This window comes from Pleurodeles waltl, unplaced genomic scaffold, assembly GCF_031143425.1.
Source record: "Pleurodeles waltl isolate 20211129_DDA unplaced genomic scaffold, aPleWal1.hap1.20221129 scaffold_67, whole genome shotgun sequence".
In the NCBI taxonomy this organism is placed as follows: domain Eukaryota; kingdom Metazoa; phylum Chordata; class Amphibia; order Caudata; family Salamandridae; genus Pleurodeles; species Pleurodeles waltl.
In genome coordinates, this window is record NW_027150384.1 from 1011215 (window position 1) to 1025335 (window position 14121).

Sequence of the window (14121 nt, forward strand, 5' to 3'; positions counted from 1 at the left end):
TTCACAGGGACCTTGGAGCATTTCCATCAAATACATTTTAGGGAAATAGCGGCAAATAGTTTATTTTAAACATTTTAGGGCTGCAATAGGGGTGGAAACTAAATACAATTTAAATGTCATTTTACAGGGGAAGTTCCCAAATTAATTTGACAAAAGATGGATAGTTCAATTATATTTTACTACTATTCTCTACTCTAGTATACGACACACCACTCCACTCCACGAGACTCTTCTCCATTCCACTCTACTCCACTATATGACACTCTACGACACTCTGCTTGACTCTATGCCATATGACTCAAGGCCACCCTACTAGATCCTATTTCCGTCTATTCCGCTTTATCCTACGACATTCCACTCAATGGCACTCCACAGCACTCTATGTCACTCCACTCTACGCCACTCTACGACACTCCACTCAGAGACACTCTGTGCCACTTTACTCCACTCCACGCATTCTAGGCCACTCTAGCACCTTACTACATTCTACGCTTTGCCACTCCACTGCACAACACTTTACTCCAATCTATGACTCTTAACTTCAGTTTACATTATGCCGCTTTTTGCCCCTCCACTCTACACTACTCCACTCTCAAACACTCTTCGACACTCTATGCCACTGTACACCACTTCACTCTACTCCACTCTGCATCACTCCACTCCATCTATGACACTCCACTCCACTCTATTCGCCTCCATTCTACTACACTCTATGCCACTCTATGCCACTCCATTGTACTCCACTCAACACTATGTCACTCTATTCCACTCTACGCCACTCTGCTTCACTTTAAGCCACTCTACTCTATGATCCTCTACTATATGACTCTCCACAACACTCTATGGCACTCTACTCCACTCCACTCTGACACTTTACTCTACTCCACTCCATGACACTTTACTCTACCACACTCCACTCTATGCCATTCTACTCCATTCTACTCTACCTATGCCACTCTACACAACTCCAGGACAATCTATGACCTCCCTCCACTCAATGCCACTCCACTCTACTGCACTCTATGCCTCTCTATGCCACTCCATTGTACTCCACTCAACACTCTGTCACTCTATTCCACTCTACGCCACTCTGCTTCACTTTACGCCACTATACTCTATGATCTTCTACTATATGACTCTCCACAACACTCTATGGCACTCTACTCCACTCCACTATATGACACTTTACTCTATGACACTCCACTCTATACCACTCTACACCACTATACGCAACTCCAGGACAATCTATGAGAGCCCTCCACTCAATGACACTCCACTCTATGCTATGCTACTCTATGCCACTCCACTCTATGACATTCTACTCCATTCTACTCTACTCTACTCCTTTCTTTGCCACTCTACGCAACTCCAGGACAATCTATGACCTCCCTCCACTCAATGACACTTCACTCTATGCCATGCCCCTCTATGCCACTCCACTATATGACATTCTTCTCCACCTAAACCACTCCTTAACACTATACAACTCTCTACTCCACTCCACTCTAATCTCCGACATTCTTCTCCACTCTACGCCCCTCCACTCTACGACACTCTATTCCATGACACTCTACTCCACTCTACTAGGCCACTGCACTCCACTCTATTACACTCCACTCTAAAACACCCCACTCTATGACCCTATATGCCACTTTACACCCCTCCACTCTATGACACTCTATGCTACTTTACTTCACTCTATGCCACTCCACACTATTCCACTCCATTCTATGACATTCTACCTCTCTCCACTCTATGACACTCTACGCCACTTGACTCTAGTCCTCTCCATCCTGCCACACTCCATGACACTCTACGACACTAGTCTCTTGGCCACTTTACTCTACGTCGTTCCACTCCATGCTACACCACTACACTCTATGACACTTTGCTCCACACTATGCCACGCCACTCCACGCCACTCCACGCCACGCTCCTCTTTGGCACTAACTTAGCCATGCTGAACAGCAGCCATGCTGATGTACATTATGGATGAAAAACACATTGGCAAAGTCAATAGCTTGTGCATGGGTGAGACCCACTGGCTTTGCCAATGTCTCTTTATAATGAGTTTGACATTACAACGGGAAGAAGGCCCGGCCTAGAGCATCACTTAGAGCACAGTGGGAGACTTGAGAGCACTGTTTTCAATGATTTGTGATTTGTGAAACAACAGTGGCCTGTACAACCTTAAACTGGTCCCATCAGCTAATGTTAAGCCACGTGCCCTTAGCAAACAAATAATCATTATAACGATAAAAAATAAACACATAATAATGTAAGAAAGTGCAATTCCCAGAAAGAAAAATCATGCTTGTAAAACAAAAAAGTCAGGTAGGATGAAAGCCTCACATATGACCAGGACTGAGTGCCTGGCGGTTTGAGTGTCAAAAAACAAATGGTAAAACCACCATTATTTGTAATAGTGAGAGATGGATGGATCCTGGCTCTGCAAACCTGCACGTGTTTTCCTCGGCGTTTAGATGTTCAGTGGGTGGTTAAAGGGCGGTCTGGGGGATGAAGATGCAGAAACTGCGGGGGCTGCGTTACAGGGAGACCCCCGGTTCTGGAGGATGCTGAACCCTCTCCGAAGGCCCACCACAGACACAGCTCAAATGTGTGAGATCTCACCGTGTGAGACGGGTCTGTAATAAGCGAGGTTGTTGAGGGACCAATGCATAGTTACTGTCCGAAATGTTGCATATATCATTCATAAAACACGGACTACACAGATTTTGTTTAATCTTTAATTTATCCAAATGCAAAAGAAAACATGGGGCGGCTCCTCAGTATGGGGAGGAGCATCCCCCCGCCAGCAGCAACCGCTGCAAATCCTTTTACAGGGGAAGGATGATAAACTCGGTTTATTATCCTTTTTGTGTAAAAGGGGCGGGGCACTGGGGGGTGACGGGCCGAGGGGAGTGCTCTGTGCACTCCCCCTCACTGCCCAGGTATGTGTAGCCAGCCGTCTCAGGCGGCCAAACACACATGCGCACTGCTGCCAGGCTGGAGAGCAGCACAATCTCCCAGTCTGCCAGGAAGCGCCCTGGCTGGGCGCTTCCAAGGGCGCTCCCAGCCAGTGCTGTCAGGATCGGCGCAGGGCAGGCTGGGAGCCTGTGTCTGCAGCAGCGACGGGAGAGGAGCGGCGCATGGCACGGGAGCAGAGGTACGTTTTAAAAAAAAAAAATTATTCTTTGATTATTTTTCCCGTGCCCCCCCCCCCCATCTCACCCTCATCCCCTCCCCCCATCCCTGCTGCCCCACCCAGCCACGCATCCGCTCCTGGTTGAGTGCGCCCGCAGTGTCGGATCACACCACAGAGAGTGGGATTGTGGAGTCACTCACTGGAAGTGAGTGCACCCGCAGTGTGTGAGTCACATCGCAGACAGTGGGACTGTGGAGTCACTCACTGGGAGTGAGTGCACCCGCAGTGTGTGAGTCACATCGCAGACAGTGGGACTGTGGAGTCACTCTGGGTGTGAGTGTGCCTGCAGTGTGTGAGTCACATCAAGAGTGGGACTGTGGAGTCACTCACTCCTCGTGAGTGTGCATACAGTGTCTGGAGACCTGGAAACTCCCAAGCTAGCAGTATGATTGTGCCGGAATGATACAAGTTGATGAGACTGAAATAATGACAATGAGGGCGGGAGGAATGAAGGGCGGGAAGCGAGGGAGTGCAGATAAGGAAGGTGGGGAGGAAGAGGGATAAAGAAGGGAAGAAGCGAGAGGCGTGGAAGGAGGGCACAGGTGGAATACGAGAGCCTGTTGTTCTCCAGGTTTCTAATAATGTGATGCAATGTTTGCCTGATAAGAACAGATAAAACACTTCTGCCGAAACCCGGGATCGAACCAGGGACCTTTAGATCTTCAGTCTAACGCTCTCCCAACTGAGCTATTTCGGCGGCCACGTATTCCTCTGTGATCATAATGATGTTACTGCAGATACCGTGGGGGGCATGTACAGGACTAAAGAGTTCACAGGTTTTACCCCAGACGCACAGGACTCGTCGCCAGGGTCACAGGACTCTCCGCCAGGGTCAGAGAGCTCATTACCAGGGCCACAGGTCTCCTCCCCAGGGTCACAGGACTCAGCCCCAGGTTCAGAGGTCTCACCCCACGTACACGGGTCTCACCCCAGATTCAAAGGTATCATCCCCAGGGTCACAATTCTCACTCCAGGGTCACAGGGTTCACCCCTAGTGTCACAGGACTCATCCACCACCACCATCACTCCCTCCCTTACACTGACAAGCCTCGCCGGGGGTCGCTGCCTCCTCCCAGCACTGAAGACCAGAGACTGAGCTGACATTTTAAGCGGTAACTCCATCGATGCTCTGACTCTTCCCGAAGATCAACCACATCCGAGCAGGAGAAACAGCCCCTGACCTAACCCCGGCCCCTCTTCCCCTCCATCGGGACCCTCAGAGACCTCACTCGGTGCTTGCACACCGACGCCTTCCCCTCCATGGGACCCTCGGAGACCTCACTCTGTAACCTCCACATTGCCCCCTTCTCTCCAGGGCCAATTCGGTGTCTGACCCGTCTGACCTCACTCAGCCCCTCCATTCCGCGCCGCCTTCTCACCAGGGCCCGGTTGGTGTCTGACCCGTCAGAACTCACTCAGTAACCTCCACACTGGCCGCCTTCTCACCAGGGCCCCTTCGGTGTCTGACTCGTCAGACCTCACTCAGTCCTTCAACACTGACCCCTTCTCTCCAGGGCCCCTCGGTGTCTGACCCGTCAGACCTCACTCAGTAACCTCCACACTAGCCGCCTTCTCACCAGGGCCCCTTCGGTGTCTGACTCGTCAGACTTCACTCAGTCCTTCAACACTGACCCCTTCTCTCATGGGCCCCTTCGGTGTCTGACCCGTCAGACCTCACTCAGTAACCTGCACACTGCCCCCTTCTCACCAGGGCCCCTTCGGTGTCTGACCCGTCAGACCTCACTCAGTAACCTCCACACTGGCCGCCTTCTCTCCTGGGCCCCTTCGGTGTCTGATCTTACTCAGACCCTCCACACCGCCCCCTTCTCACCAGGCCCGTTGGGTGTCTGACTCGTCAGATCTCACTCCACGGGTGATTCAAGCATCGAACCCACCGTCGATAATGGCCCGGCCTCTGTCCTTTTCGGCCCTCGTCATTGCCTCCGGGGTGTACGCGTGGGGATGTCCAGGGTAACAGGAGGTGTGATGTCCCCACCACCCCCGCAGAGGGGACTTTCTCTTTCAGGCGTTCCCCAGACACTGACTGACCAAAGAGGACAGACACAACCTGTCACACGGCCTCACAGTGAGCAAGAATCCGAACCCCCCAGAGAAGTAGGCGCCCCCTGGCGGGGAGCTCGGACACTGCGCCTCTTCCTGTGCCATAAACCTTGATGCCCTTTCAGCTGCTCTGGAACAAACACATCTGCCCCACCCCGGACCGGGCATTATCCCTCATTAGTGCCACACCGTGGGTGTGACGTATTCATTATTTGGTGCCTGTGGTCTTTAAGAGACTGAAAAGTACTGTGAGCCGCAGAAAAGAGAAACACTTCTGATGCCAGTGGGCAATAGTTTAATACACCCCTGTAGGTGGAATACATTTTCATATTTGCTCCACGGAATCCCTTGGGTTCCAGGTGAAATGGGGCCTCACATGTATGAAGGTGACAGACCCACAGGGAGGCCTCTCGCACAGTGTTCTTGGTACATGATTGAAGTTTCCTTCTCCTTCGGCTTTTGAATAAAAGGAAACAGACACCTTGTGAAAACAGAAGTGCTGCTATCAGAAGCTCGGTACCCTACCTCACACACGTCCACATTCCAATGACACATGAGTGGCTCGTTGGTCTAGGGGTATGATTCTCGCTTCGGGTGCGAGAGGTCCCGGGTTCAAATCCCGGACGAGCCCTCCTTGGAATTCTTTTTTTAAATTAAAAAAAAGCAGATGCTTCAAGTGGTTAATCAAACAACATCATCTTTTAAAAAGACCCTGGCCTGGTTTCGGATTTTAATCCAGAATATGTCGCACTCATCCCAACACTCAGATGTGTGTGTGTGTGTGTTGGGTGGGGGGCGGGGGTGCCTACACCTGCCACATCAGCAGGGAAGAGAGGATTTCTCTTACATGCAGTTGAAACTCACTGTGGGCGCTACACTTCGTGGAGCTGTTGAGTGGGCTGTGGGGGCGCACGTGAGTGCGAGCCACACTAGGAAAAGTGCGCTGGACACAGTGCTTAATTTGTGCTTGTTTCCGGTGCTGAGCACCGACACTTATTTTTGAGGGCCGGGGCTTATTCTTCTGCCTCTAGCATTTGCTGCGAGAAAAAGACACAAATGAGGAAGACGAAGGAAGGGAACAACGAAAAAGTGTCACAAAGGGAGAAAGCTGCAAGAGTGAGCTGAAGGGGCAGGAAGTGGCTTTATATGGATTGAAGAGGCCTGAGATGGGTTCAGGATTACGCTGCAGCCGCGTATTTAAGAGGAGGGCTTGGGCACCGGCACCTTTTTATTTACAAATTAAGCACTGGCTGGACAGTAAGAGCAGCAGAGGCCCTCCTCCTACAGGGGGCGCTCCTCTGAGACCTGCCAAAGTTATAACTTTTATGACCGTATTTAAAAGGGGCATTTTCTGTGCCACCGACGGTAACTCTGAATGGTGCATTCCACGGTGCAGCTGTCCGGGGCGTCCTCCGTGGCACATTAAAGGTGAAATGACACAATCATTCTGGTGAACGTGTCCGTTCCGATTGGCAGGTGCCGTGCCAACGTCGGGGTACATTGGGTGGCACAATAACCCCCGTAGATGCGCTTCCTGGGGTTATTCCGCAGAGCAGTCCTCTTGCTAGGCATGTGCCAGGGCCGGACTGCCCGCTTGGTCCCCTGGCACTGCCATGCGGGCTGCATGGGAAAGGGTTTGGCTTGAACTTTTTGCCCAGACTGAGCTGATCCTGGTTTCCATTCCGGTCCCTGTATATTTGGTGCCACAGTAATTGTCCCGCACACTATATAGGGTTATTCTGAACCACGGTGCTGTGATGGGCATATTCTGGGCACAGGGATCTGCATACTCTGTACCACGAGGTAAAAGAAACACTAGTGCAAATAGAAGAATCGATGCTTAAAAGTGTGCATCAGTGTACACTACACACACACAGTGAGTGAGAGCAGTGTGTGTCCTGAGTTTCAGACGCACAGTGAGTGAGAGCAGTGTGTGTCCTGAGTTATAGACGCACAGTGAGTGAGAGTAGTGTGTCACGAGTTATAGACACACAGTGAGAGTAGAGTGTGGCCTGAGTGAGAGTAGAGTGTGTCCTGAGTTATAGACACACAGTGAGTGAGAGTAGAGTGTGTCTTGAGTTATAGACGCACAGTGAGTGAGAGTAGAATGTGTCCTGAGTTATAGATGCACAGTGAGTGAGAGCAGAGTGTGTCCTGAGTTATAGACGCACAGTGAGTGAGAGCAGAGGGTGTCCTGAGTTATAGACACACAGTGAGTGAGAGTAGAGTGTGTCCTGAGTTATAGACGCACAGTGAGTAAGAGTAGAGTGTGTCCTGAGTTATAGATGCACACAGCGAGTGAGAGTAGAGTGTGTCCTTAAGTACACAGACACACAGTGAGTGAGAGCAGAGGGTGTCCTGAGTTACAGACGCACAGTGAGTGAGAGCAGAGTGTGTCTTGAGTTACAGACACACAGTGAGTGAGAGCAGAGTGTGTCCTGAGTTATAGACACACAGTGAGTGAGAGCAGAGTGTGTCCTGAGTTATAGACATACAGTGAGTGAGAGCAGAGTCTGTCCTGAGTTATAGATGCACACAGCGAGTGAGAGCAGAGTGTGTCCTGAGTTATAGATGCACAGTGAGTGAGAGCAGAGTGTGTCCTGAGTTATAGACACACAGTGAGTGAGAGTAGAGTGTGTCCTGAGTTATAGACGCACAGTGAGTGAGAGTAGAATGTGTCCTGAGTTATAGATGCACAGTGAGTGAGAGTAGTGTGTCACGAGTTATAGACACACAGTGAGAGTAGAGTGTGGCCTGAGTGAGAGTAGAGGGTGTCCTGAGTTATAGACACAGTGAGTGAGAGTAGAGTGTGTTCTGAGTTATAGACGCACAGTGAGTGAGAGCAGAGTGTGTCCTGAGTTATAGACACACAGTGAGTGAGAGTAGAGTGTGTCCTGAGTTATAGACGCACAGTGAGTGAGAGCAGAGTGTGTCCTGAGTTATAGACACACAGTGAGTGAGAGTAGAGGGTGTCCTGAGTTATAGACACAGTGAGTGAGAGCAGAGTGTGTCACATGTTATAGACGCACACAGTGAGTGAGAGCAGAGGGTGTCACGAGTTATAGACGCACACAGTGAGTGAGAGCAGAGTGTGTCCTGAGTTATAGACACACAGTGAGTTAGAGTAGAGTGTGTCCTGAGTTATAGACACGCAGTGAGTGAGAGTAGAGTGTGTCCTGAGTTATAGACACGCAGTGAGTGAGAGTAGAGTGTGTCCTGAGTTATAGACGCACAGTGAGTGACAGCAGATGCACACAGTGAGTGAGAGTAGAGTGTGTCCTGAGTTATAGACGCACAGTGAGTGAGAGTAGAGTGTGTCCCGAGTTATAGACGCACAGTGAGTGAGAGTAGTGTGTCACGAGTTATAGACACACAGTGAGAGTAGAGTGTCTCCTGAGTGAGAGTAGAGTGTGTTCTGAGTTATAGACGCACAGTGAGTGAGAGCAGTGTGTGTCCTGAGTTATAGACGCACACAGTGAGTGAGAGCAGAGTGTGTCCTGAGTTATAGACGCACAGCGAGTGAGAGCAGAGTGTGTCCTGAGTTATAGACACACAGTGAGTGAGAGTAGTGTGTCCTGAGTTATAGACGCACACAGTGAGTGAGAGCAGAGTGTGTCCTTAAGTACACAGACACACAGTGAGTGAGAGCAGAGTGTGTCTTGAGTTATAGACGCACACAGTGAGTGAGAGTAGAGTGTGTCCTGAGTTATAGGCACACAGTGAGTGAGAGCGGAGTGTGTCCTTAAGTACACAAACACACAGTGAGTGAGAGTAGAGGGTGTCCTGAATTACAGACACACGGTGAGTGAGAGTCGAGTGTGTCCTCAGTCACAGGGCACACGTGATATCACCCTCCGCTGTTACAGATCTGCATGTCATGAGTGTACTTTACTCCCAGGAGGGGGAATGTGCTCCACGGTGTGAACGTCACAGCACGTGGCACTGAGCTCCTAGGTGCACATCTGTCACGCATTTAGTGTGATGGGGCCGCTGGTGTGAGGCGCACGCACAACGATGGGGGTGAGACGGAGGGAGACAGAATTATGAGAAACGTGTAAATAACGAAATGAGGGCGGTGAGAAGCGAAGGAAGGAAGGCCGGGAAGGAGGAAGGGAGAGCGCAAAGAAAAGGAAGAAAGAACAAGGGATGGGGCAAAGGAGGAAGGACACAAACCAATGAGGAGCTGGGACACGACAGAGAAATAATATTATTGTTGTTTAAACAATGTCTTATATTTCTAAGTTTTTCATTCAAGCTTTCTGCCGAAACCCGGGATCGAACCAGGGACCTTTAGATCTTCAGTCTAACGCTCTCCCAACTGAGCTATTTCGGCGGCCTGTGATCGCATTTAATGACTGTGCTGATCCCATGAAAAACACCCCGGAGGTCCAGTGCAGTAGTGAAGAGTTTACAGGTGCCCCCCCCCCCCCCCCCCCCAACCCACCCTAAAAAGTCTGGCCGGGAGGGCTGCTCTGTCATCGGACCTCAGTCACCAGCTGACTCCAGCATCACCTGCCGGTGCCGCCAGCCTCACAGGTGTCTGACCTCTCCCTGCACGGGACCACCCTTTCATGCCCCCTCCCGTACTTCCCTGCACAGTGCACGCAGGGGCCCCCTCCGGACTCACGCGGGAGCTCTAGGGCCCCCTAGAGCTCGCTCTCCCTCTTCACCGCGGGGGCCTTTGTTACTCCAGTGCCCATGTGTATAAGTACAGACACTCGCGAGGGGGCAGAGCAGGGCAGTACGGGTCATATGTATTACACGTGCGTCTCACGAGCAGGCAGGTCATGGATCACACCGTCCTCTTATCAGGCACGAGGAAGTTTCGAGAATTTAAATTGTAGGGTCTATTGTCTCCTTCCATCATTGCTATTTCTTTTTAGCTGGCTATATATAAACTCTTCAGGTAATGTAGATCCATCCTAGAGCCCAGGGGGCGTGAGAGAGGCGACACCCCCTCAAGCATCCGGAGACAGCCTACTAGACACATTTCTCCACAGAGGTCTGGGTGCCCGCTTCAGCCAGGGGTCCATTGCACCGGTCCAGGTACCTGAGTGGCCCTCTGACAGTGGAGGAAGTCGATACCAGCCCTGTCAAGTTCCCAAGGTCCATGCGTCATCTCCTGCTCCAGGCCATATTTTTCCTTTGACTTCTGGGACTTGTAGTCTTTTTTAGTCTATGATAAAACAGGACTACAAGTCCGAGAATTCAAAGAAATAAAACTGGACTGGAGCAACACATCACGATGGGTCTGGAAAACGTGGCCGCTATGGGGGACCCCTCCGCCCACACTCAATGGCAGGAGAGTGAGACAGAATATCAGATTAGAATCATTTTGCCCAGAATATGCCCATCACAACCACTGCCACGGACTAACACTTCGAAGTATTCCTGGTGTCATTATTGTGCCCCGAAATATACCCCTCACAAAGACGTGCTACATAATAAACCTCTAAATAAGCCTCTGCCATCGCTGTGCCACCAAAGATACCCGTCAAATTAACTGTGCTAAACAGAACGACGGAGCCTCTAAGCACTTCATTCAAAACTTCTGTGCCAAAGTAAAGTTGTACAATTAATTTAATGGAGTCCAAGGTGGCACTATTCGGCCTCTGCCAGCCTCCGGTACAGGGAACGGAGCCCACGCTCTAAAAACAGTGTGGGGGCTCCGTTCACCCGCGCCCACCCCAGCTTGTGCCCCGGGTCTCTGCCCTGCTGCTGGTGACCTCACAATCCCCTCCCCCTGCCCAGTGTGTCTCACACTCGTGCACTCCCACGTCTCACCCTGCTGTCTCCCACAGTGTGGTTTAACAAAAGACGTGAAGCCCCCGGTGTAATAAGATTCGTCTCCAAGCAACATTAACAAATGTCCCGGGTGCTGATGTGGCAGTGATGGAGACCTGCCTCCCGGCGGCCCCTGCAGCTGCCTCTTGGTCCAGGGCTCCGTTTCTTCCTTGCAGCGCGACACGTGATGGCTTAAAATACAAAACCGTCCCAGGGTATTTTATCTTAAAAGCGCTTGTTTTTTAGTTTGTTACTTTTCAAATTATCCATTTAGTGATATGATAAAATATTAAAGGGCTCGTCCGGGATTTAAAAACGGGACCTCTCGCACCCTAAGCTAGAATCATACCCCTAGACCAACGAGCCAGATGTGTGTGAGAGTTATGTGGGATGTGTTGTGTTCACCATCCCCCGTGATGTACAGTGTTCTGTATATTATTTTTGTCCGTATTTCCCTTGGACACAGCTTGGCAATCCCAGAGAACAGGAGGAGGAGGTTGGTTTTCTGACACAGAGAGTCTCATTTTAGGAAATATCTGATTCCTTTTATTCAAAGCTGCAGAGAGAAAGGAAACAGCCTTCACACAACTCTACACACATTATTACTTGCGACGGTCTGAGCCTGTTAATTTAATGCAACTCTAATCCCTATTTCACCCGGGCCTTAAAGGTTTTTATTAGAAAAAGACAAATGTGTTTCTCTTTCAGAGATATTTGTAAATTATTTAGAGGTCAGTCAAAGATGAGTTGGGGTTTTTGACCACATAAATTCGATATAGACACGGACACCAAATAGTTATGACGTCAGGGTATAGCATTAATGAGAGATAATGCCCGGTTAGGGCTGGACCGGTGTTTGCTCCAGAGCAGCATGAAAGGGCGACAGGGTTTAAGGAGCACTTATAGGTGCAATGCCCGACCTCTCCGCCAGGGGGCGTCTACTTATCTGGTCTCTCAGAATTCACCCCCTCTTCCCTGGTTGTGAGGGTTGAGTCTGTTATCTCTAGCCAATCAGAATCTGGGGTGCTTTCCTACAAAGCCAGGCACCTCTCTCGGCTCCCTCTTATGCCATGCACTTAGGTCTGCTGTGATTATGTAATGACGCAGGGCGGGCGCTAGGCGTGGGCATTGTGGGCAGATGCCAGCCCCCGGCCCAGCACTTTACAGCCAGGCTGGCACACTGATTCTCTTGTTTCCCTCCCACCCTATTAAGAGCGAGGTGTGACTCCTTACTGAGAAAAGTGTGTAATGAGCTTTATTGTGATTACTTAAAATAATTGCACAGGCAAAACATTAAAAGAAGATAAGAAAAGTGATATATGCGACCAAAGGCGCATCCCCACATCAAAAATCATCTTCTGCCCATATCTAAAACACTATATTGCACAAGTAGAACAAAATAAAATCAAACAGATTATGTAGGTTAAATATACAAACAGAGATACATTCTCTCATCATAAATCACCATTTACCTATGTATAAGCAATTAAGGATGACCACTCTAGGACAGCTCACCTGTCAGCAATCGGTGGAAAAAGTTGCGAGAAGAGCTACTATCAGGAGTGAACATGCTACACTGTTAGTAAAGTGCCGTATTTCATTATGATGAAGTCAGCCACCTCCTTTAAGATGAATACCTCGTAGCAATTCACCCGCCGCCATGAGATGATAAATGGCGCATTATCCGGCACTATCATAAAAACCTAGAATCGATGAAAAAGTGAAAGTGCATAAACAGTACATTCCATCATTCATATCATCCACATAGGATAGGCAAGTAAAGTGCATAAGAAATGCATACTACATTTCAAATCATTTTCTTAAGATAAGGAGGTACCATACACTCTATTGGGCACTAGCTTAAAGCAACATTAACATAGGAGCCTAAGGTACATGAGAAAGTGAGAGTGTATAAATACTATGTACAGTGCTTAATTTGTAAATAAAAACATGCCTGTGCTCAAAGCTCTCCTCGAAAACACGTGACTGCTGCAATTAAATGTGCGAAGATGGAATACTGAGGCAGCGTAATCCTGAAGCCACCTCGGGCCTCTTCAATCTATTTACAGCCACTCCCTGCCCCTTCAGCTCACTCTTGCAGCTTTCTGCTTTCTCCTTTCGTGATGCTTTTTCGTTTTCCTCTTCCTCCGTCTTTCCCATATGTCTTTTGCTCGCAGTCAATGCTTGAGGCAGACAAAATAAGTGCTGACCCTCAAAAATAAGTGCCGGCGCCCCACACCGGAAACAACAAGCACAAATTAAGCACTGAGTACGTACCATCATTTAAAATCAATCTCCTAGGATAAACAGAATGATCTGTCTAGCTGTCAAGATCTATGAGTATAACTTTTGTTTTCTTAGCTCCACTGAGATTTTTAAAAAAGTAAACCTTGCCAGCACTCCTGGTGCATGGATTGTTTTACACTAGTGAACCACAGCTGAATATCATTGAGGCAACTCCTGTTCAGGCCCCCTGCTCAATCTGCATACATTAATGTGCCCGTAGCCGGCCCAAGTTAGCTTTTTGGATCAATGTGCGGGCCTGGGGTGGAGTGGGGGGTGCTGGGGTTGATGACTCCTGTCCTGTTGGTGAAGGGAAGGTAACAAGGCCTCCAGAAAGGCAGCTTAGACCCTGGGCCGCTGGTAGCATCTGAACAGGCAGAAATGGATCTCAAATCGGCCCCCACTCTGCCCTAAAAAGCGGCCCCCACAACTACAACCCACACAGGCCCTTTGGCCATTGCCCGCCTGACCAATCCCACCCTGCCCCCACCCCATCTGTTACTCTTGTTAGCACAGCCCAGCCACCTTCTAATTGACTCCTCTCACCTCAGGGACACCCCTGGCAGTCTCTTTTGCGAAGGTTTTGAAGGAGGCTGAAGCTGATATGAGCAAAGGCAGCCTGGCTCGTGCACCTGCTGAAAGAGTGGGGGGCTCCTTCTCCGAGTACAATTCAGACACACAAAGGCCTCTGAAGGGACAGTCGTGGTTCGCAGATACAAGAAATCCATCCTTGAACTCTTGGTTCTTGTGACATATTATAAAACGACTTGAAAGAGCTATGTACATCT

General features: G+C 49.7%; 3 non-coding genes across 3 annotated transcripts; 1 reads left to right on the forward strand and 2 right to left on the reverse strand.

Annotated features, from left to right (window-relative positions):
- Positions 1-3829: 3829 nt before the first annotated feature.
- On the reverse strand, positions 3830-3902 carry TRNAF-GAA (transfer RNA phenylalanine (anticodon GAA)). The gene has a single exon. It is a non-coding gene; the product is annotated as a tRNA-Phe (tRNA).
- A 1923-nt stretch (positions 3903-5825) lies between these two features.
- TRNAP-CGG (transfer RNA proline (anticodon CGG)) lies at positions 5826-5897 on the forward strand. Its single transcript has one exon. It is a non-coding gene; the product is annotated as a tRNA-Pro (tRNA).
- A 3629-nt stretch (positions 5898-9526) lies between these two features.
- On the reverse strand, positions 9527-9599 carry TRNAF-GAA (transfer RNA phenylalanine (anticodon GAA)). Its single transcript has one exon. It is a non-coding gene; the product is annotated as a tRNA-Phe (tRNA).
- Between the last annotated feature and the right edge of the window lie 4522 nt (positions 9600-14121).